Source organism: Schistocerca piceifrons, chromosome 6, assembly GCF_021461385.2.
Source record: "Schistocerca piceifrons isolate TAMUIC-IGC-003096 chromosome 6, iqSchPice1.1, whole genome shotgun sequence".
Classification (NCBI taxonomy): Eukaryota; Metazoa; Arthropoda; class Insecta; order Orthoptera; family Acrididae; genus Schistocerca; species Schistocerca piceifrons.
In genome coordinates, this window is record NC_060143.1 from 363,552,810 (window position 1) to 363,559,983 (window position 7,174).

The following is a 7,174-nucleotide window of genomic DNA, read 5'->3' on the forward strand; positions in this document are numbered from 1 at the left end:
CGGCTCAGGATGGACTGTTCGGCGCCGGCAGAAATGCATAACGCGGGTCTTGGCTGCCGAAAACTGAAACCCATGGGCTACAGCCCAAGACTGCGCCTTACGGATAGCGCCCTGTAGCTGACGTTCAACAGCTGCAATGCCAGTAGAGCTGTAATAAAGGCAGAAGTCGTCAGCATACAGGGAAGCAGAGACAGAATTACCCACCGCCGCAGCAAGCCCGTTAATGGCTATTAAAAACAGACAGACACTTAAAACAGAGCCCTGTGGCACACCGTTCTCCTGGACGTGGGAGGAACTATACGAGGCCGCGACTTGCACGCGGAAGGTACGACACGACAGAAAATTGCGGATAAAAATCGGCAGAGGACCCCGAAGACCCCATCCATGAAGCGTAGAAAGAATGTGATGACGCCATGTCGTATCGTACGCCTTCCGCATGTCGAAAAAGACAGCGACCAGGTGCTGACGGCGGGCAAAGGCAGTACGGATGGCAGTCTCCAGGCTCACCAGATTGTCGGTGGCGGAGCGGCCTTTACGGAACCCACCCTGAGATGGAGCCAGAAGGCCCCGAGACTCCAGTACCCAATGCAAGCGCCGGCTCACCATCCGTTCGAGAAGCTTGCAAAGAACGTTTGTGAGGCTAATGGGACGGTAGCTGTCCACCTCCAGATGGGGTCTTTCCAGGTTTCAAAACGGGGATGATTATGCCTTCCCGCCATTGTGACGGAAACTCCCCCTCGACCCAAAGACGGTTGTAAAGATCGAGAAGGCGCCGCTGGCAGTCCACTGAAAGGTGTTTCAGCATCTGACAGTGGATGTCATCTGGCCCAGGAGCGGTATCAGGGCAAGCCGCTAGGGCACTGCGAAATTCCCACTCACTGAATGGAGCATTGTAAGATTCCGGGTGGTTGGTGCGAAACGAAAGGCTCCGACGTTCCAGCCGCTCTTTAATGGAGCGGAAGGCCTGGGGGTAATTCGCAGAAGCGGAACTCATAGCAAAATGCTCTGCTAAGCGATTGGCAATGACGTCTGAGTCAGTACACACGGCACCATTCAGTGAGAGCGCAGGGACGCTGGCAGGGGTCCGATAGCCATAGACGCGTCGAATCTTGGCCCAGACCTGCGAGGGAGTGACATGGAGGCCAATGGTGGACACATACCGCTCCCAGCACTCCCTCTTGCCTTGGCGGATAAGGAGGCGGGCCCGCGCACGCAGCCGTTTGAAGGCGATAAGGTGGTCGAGGGAGGGGTGTCGCTTGTGACGCTGGAGCGCCCGCCGGCGATCTTTAATCGCTTCAGCGATCTCAGGCGACCACCAAGGCACAGCCTTCCGCCGAGGGGACCCACAGGAATGGGGAATGGCAGATTCGGCGGCAGTAACGATGCCGGTGGTGACCGATTGAACCACCGCATCAATGTCATTGGTAGAGAGAGGCTCAAAAGCGACAGTGGAGGAGAACAAGTCCCAGTCAGCCTTATTCAGAGCCCATCTGCTAGGGCGCCCAGAAGAGTGGCGCTGTGGTAGTGACAAAAAGATCGGAAAGTGGTCACTACCACACAGGTAGTCATGCACACTCCATTGGACAGACGGTAAGAGGCTATGGCTACAGATTGAAAGGTCAATGGCGGAGTAGGTGCCATGCGCCACACTGAAGTGTGTGAAGGCACCATCATTTAACAGCGAGAGATCGAGCTGCGACAATAAATGCTCAACGATGGCGCCTCGACCTGTTGCCACTGACCCACCCCACAGAGGGTTATGGGCGTTGAAGTCGCCCAATAGCAAGAAAGGTGGCGGCAATTGGGCGACCAGTGCAGCCAGGACATGCTGCGAGACAGCACCATCCGGTGGAATGTAAAGACTGCAGACGGTAACAGCCTGTGGCGTCCACACGCGTACAGCGACAGCCTCTAAAGGCGTCTGGAGAGGGACAGACTCGCTGTGCAGAGTGTGAAGGACATATATGCAGACGCCACCAGACACCCTTTCATAAGCTGCTCGGTTCTTATAATAACCCCGATAGCCACGGAGGGCGGGGGTTCGCATTGCTGGAAACCAAGTTTCCTGGAGAGCAATGCAGAAGAAAGGGTGAAGGCTGATAAGTTGGCGGAGCTCAGCTAGATGGTGGAAGAAACCGCTGCAGTTCCACTGGAGGATGGTGTTGTCCATGGCTGGGAAAGGCGTGACGGGACTGGGAAGGCAGATTACGCCACTGGGTCACCTGCTGCCTCCGATGGAGCATCCGTGCAAATGCCATCCATTGCGTCCGAGGGACCGGCAAGAGCGAGGTCCTCAGCGGACGCCAGAATCTCCACCTCGTCCTCAGAGGCAGAGCTTGTAGGAAGCGGTGGGATCGGTGCCACCGCAATACCGCTGGTCTTGGGGACTTTCTTCTTTTTCTGCTTGTCACGCTGCGCCTTCGGCGGTTCAGGCGGCATGGGCTTCACTGGGTCAGTCTCGGGGACAGACGACGACCGCGAGGCCCGACGACCAGGGACTGGCGGTTGTTTCAACCACTTGCGGGCGTCCGCTTTTCCACTGGTCGGAACTTGTGAAGAGAGGTCCCCAAGGGATCCCTTCCTGGCGAGAGCAGCCGAAGAAGTCTTACGCTTCTCCGGCTGGGAAGGGGGAGCTGATGTCCCCGATGGTTGGGAGGGTGTTGCTCCTGGAGAAGATGGAGCAGGAGCAACAGGGTGTGAAGTGCCCCCCACAAGCAAGGGGGCCGGTGGATGCTGACCGATCTTAGAGCCGATTCGTGATGACGGGAGAACCGTCGATGCAGCAGCGGCGTAAGTTGACGGCATTGCCACAGGATGGAGCCTCTCGTATTTCCGTCTAGACTCGGGGTAGGTCAGCCGGTCCAAGGTCTTATATTCCATTATCTTCCGTTCTTTCTGCAATATCCTACAGACCGGCGAGCAGGGGGAATGGTGTTCTCCGCAGTTAACACAGATAGGAGGCGGAGCACATGGAGTATCGGGATGCGAAGGACGTCCGCAATCCCGACACGTGATGCTGGAAGTACAGCAAGATGACATGTGCCCGAACTTCCAGCATTTAAAACACCGCATCGGAGGAGGGATATATGGTTTCATATCACAAAGGTAAACCATCACCTTAACCTTTTCGGGTAAGACATCACCCTCAAAGGCCAAGATGAAGGCACCGGTGGTGACCTGATTATCCCTCGGACCCCGATGGACGCGCCGGACGAAGTGAACACCTCGTCGTTCGAGGTTGGCGCGTAATTCATCGTCGGACTGCAGAAGAAGATCCCGGTGGAATATAATACCCTGGACCATGTTGAGACTCTTATGCGGCGTGATGGTAACTGAAACATCCCCCAACTTGTCACAATTGAGCAACCTCCGTGACTGGGCAGAGGATGCCATTTTTATGAGCACAGAACCAGAGCGCATCTTGGACAAGCCCTCCACCTCCCCGAACTTGTCCTCTAAATGCTCCACAAAAAACTGAGGCTTCACGGATAGAAAAGATTCCCCATCAGCTCTGGTACAGACAAGATATCTGGGCGAATACGTCTCACTGCCACGCAATGCCTGTCGTTCCTCCCAAGGTGTGGCGAGGGAGGGGAACGATTTGGGGTCATAAACGTTACCTTTAAAATGGGCTCTCGAACGCTTAGAGACTGCTGACGGCTGGCCACCAGCGAGAGATGATGTACCACGCTTCATTGCGGGTCATCCGCCCTGATGCCACCTACTCCGACCAAGGGCCTCCCCACGGGCGCCACCCAGCCACAGCAAAGGCCACCTGGCAGGATGGCCATTGCCGGGAGTCCCGATGCCCCAGGGCGATGGGCATCTACTCCTTGGCATACGTGGGGAGTGAACGGCGCAGGCATCAGTAGAGCGATCCCTGTGTTGTCAGGGGGCTACAACCAAGAGGGTACATGGCGACCCCACCACAACGGACTGGCTACCGTGCTGGATCTTAGGTGCAAAAATGGCCAAGGTCGTCGTCGCAGTTAAAAGAAACACTGCAGAGTGCAGCGTGGTAATCGCCCAAGAGATCGAAAACGAGTGGGACAGCATGGCAACGACGAGAAAGACGGCTAAAGGTCTAATTGCACGACGGATACAGTGCACCATGCAAGGCGCCCTTCCCCAATTGGCTCGCTCTTCGGAATAATTTAGAAAGATGGAGGTCAAACCCGAGAGGGGACCATCACATAAGGCCGAAACATGTGAGACTCCTTTTAGTCGCCTCTTACGACAGGCAGGAATACCGCGGGCCTATTCTTACCCCCGAACCCGCAGGGGGGAGAAGGCAAGGAGAAGAAGGCAATGAGAAGGCAAGGAGAAGAAGGCAAGGAGAAGAAGGCAAGGAGAAGAAGGCAAGGAGAAGAAGGCAAGGAGAAGAAGGCAAGGGAAAGAGTAAGGAAGACAGTGAGGTGGACAAGAGCAAAGAAAGGAACCAACCAAAGGAAGGAAGAAACGAAAAGTGAAAAAGCAAAATGACCGCAAATTGAGGTCGTGGAACCGTCCGTCTCCGGACGCAGGCGCTAACGACCCCCTTGAGGGGGTGGGACTCCTTTTAGTCGCCTCTTACGACAGGCAGGAACACCTCGGGCCTACTCTAATCCCCGGACCTGCAGGGGGGTTCTTGTGCTGTGGCTGTCATTTATTTAAAAATCATGGAATGTTATGGTATCGACTGTAAGAATATGATTTACAAAGTGCAAGGTATAGTTTCCTGTGAGAGGCCATGCATCAGTCCTTGTTAATGTCTGTGCAGGGCAGGAATTGTAGTTAGTCAGTGGTCTATCGCACGCTGAAGTACTAGGACTGTGCTTAATATCGACGACTAGGGGGTGAATTTTATAATATATTAAAAATATTTTTGGTCTTCTAATAAGCGAGTCTGGAGATGTCTGTAGAAAAGGGAGCAGGCTCTGATCAGCAAGACTGACGCATTGCTGCCAACGGAAAAGGCTCTCGAATTAGCTGAAGTGTTCTGAGAGTGACTTGAGTCGACTGAGGTTGCTCTTAAGTATGTAATATTAAATGCCGCTAAGGGGGGAAAGCAGGTTCTTCTACTGTGGAATGAAATTCTGAAGCGTCTTCGTCGGACCGCAGTTAGAGTGAGGAAGGCCAAACGCGTACGGCTCTGCTTGGAGTGCACGTTGTGTGTGAAAATAAACGCTCGGTCATTAAGGGCACCTACATACAACTTTGGCCTGCGTTTGACTGAAGCTTGGGGGGTTGCACTCCCGCCCGATCACATCAGCACGTGTGTGTAGGTGAGCACGTATTTGGATAGGAATTTCACAGGTGTTACGTATGAGGGAGGTGCTGCCACTTCATGTTTGTGGAAGCCGAGCAAGGGCTGTACGCGTTTCGACATCTGTGGTATACGTGTACTGTGCTTGCACGTGTTGATTCCATTATTTCGGGATCTGGTCGGTAGGCCTTCCTATGCGCTATTTGAATAGTTTACAAGTACTTAGCATGTGTACAGATCATTGTGCTGTATTATTTAGGGGCAGTTTGCAGGTCTGCACTGAAATTATTTACGAAAATTAGGAGTTGTTTGGGTATTTGGACGTAAATATTTTGCATTCTTTACGAGCGGTTCGCATGTCTGGAGGCTGTGCTATGTGTTATTTTTAACTGTCTACAATTAGCAAGCGTGTGTCTAGAGCCTTGTAAATGAGTTACGTGGGAGTGGTTTGCAGGTCTGTATGGTGTGGGCCATGTCAGAGCTTGTGTTCTGTGATACATATACTCCATCCATAAATAAATTGCTCCCAAATAAATAAAGTACACTCCTCCCTCCTTCCATCAGCCTAGTGCGGGCTGAGTCCTTTTACCAGCTGCCTCCTAGTAAGTGGTGGTGGTGGTGGTGGTGGTGGTGGTGGTTGTTGTTGTTGGGATGTTTAAGGGGGACTAAACAGCGAAGGTCATCAGTCCCCCATTCCAAAATCAGGCGAGCCGAAAATCTACGGAGCAGGCAAAAACCAAAGGGGGAGGAGACATCCCCCCAGGCGCTAAAAGAACACAAATGCAGCAACAAACACCACAGACAAGAACAGGACAGAGGAACACCAGACAGAAAGAAACAGAAGAAAGGAAGATGGCCGGAGACTGGTTGACTGACCACGAGAACAAAAAAAGGGAAAGAGTCAACCATCTCACGGCACACCAGAACAGCAACAGACACAAGGACAAAAGACACAGAAAGGGAAAGGCGCAGAACTTCCCTAAATCGAACCATAAAAAGGACTACTACGGATAAAATGTAAAACATTGTCAGCCATGGAGGCATCGTCGGATAAAACCAAAGCCAAAGTGCCTGGGAGATTAAGAGATTGCCGGAGTGTGCGCAGTCGAGGACACTGCAGCAAAATGTGGCCGACCGTCAGCCGGGACCCACACCGACACAAGGGGGGATCCTCCTGACGCAACAGATGGCCGTGTGTCAGGTATGTATGGCCGATGCGCAGCCGACACAGGACTACCGAGTCCCTGCGAGAAGCCCGCAGGGAGGAACGCCACACATCGGTCGTCCCCTTGACAGCCCGCAGTTTATTCGGGGCTGTCATGCCACGCCACTCAGCAGCCCACACCCCAATCAGCTTACGGCGCAACACCAGCTGCTGGTCGCGAGCCGTAAGGCCGACCTCCAAAGCCGGGGCGTCAATAGCCCCTTTGGCCAGACTGTCTACACGTTCGTTCCCTGGGATGCCAACATGACCAGGCGTCCAAACCAAGACCGCCGAATGACCAGAACGGGCAATGGCGGAAACAGACTCCTGAATGGAGGACACCAGAGGAGAGGAGGGATAGCAGCGGTCGATGGCCTGAAGGCTGCTCAGGGAGTCACTGCAGATGACCATGGACCTACCTCAGCAGAAACGCATATGCTCAAGAGCGCGCAAGATGGCCACCAGTTCTGCAGTAAAAATACTGCAGCCAGCCGGCAAGGAGCGTTGCTCAACATGGGCAGAGTGAGCAAAGGCGTAGGCAGTGCGACCATCAACCAGGGAACCATCAGTGTAGACAGGCTCACAGCCCGGTAATGATTCAAGGAGCGCAAGAAAACGGCGACGGAGGGCCACAGGCGGAACCGAGTCCTTGGGTCCCTGTGCCAAGTCCAGACGGACGGATGGCCGGGACAAACACCAGGGACGCGTAGGTGCACGGACCCGGA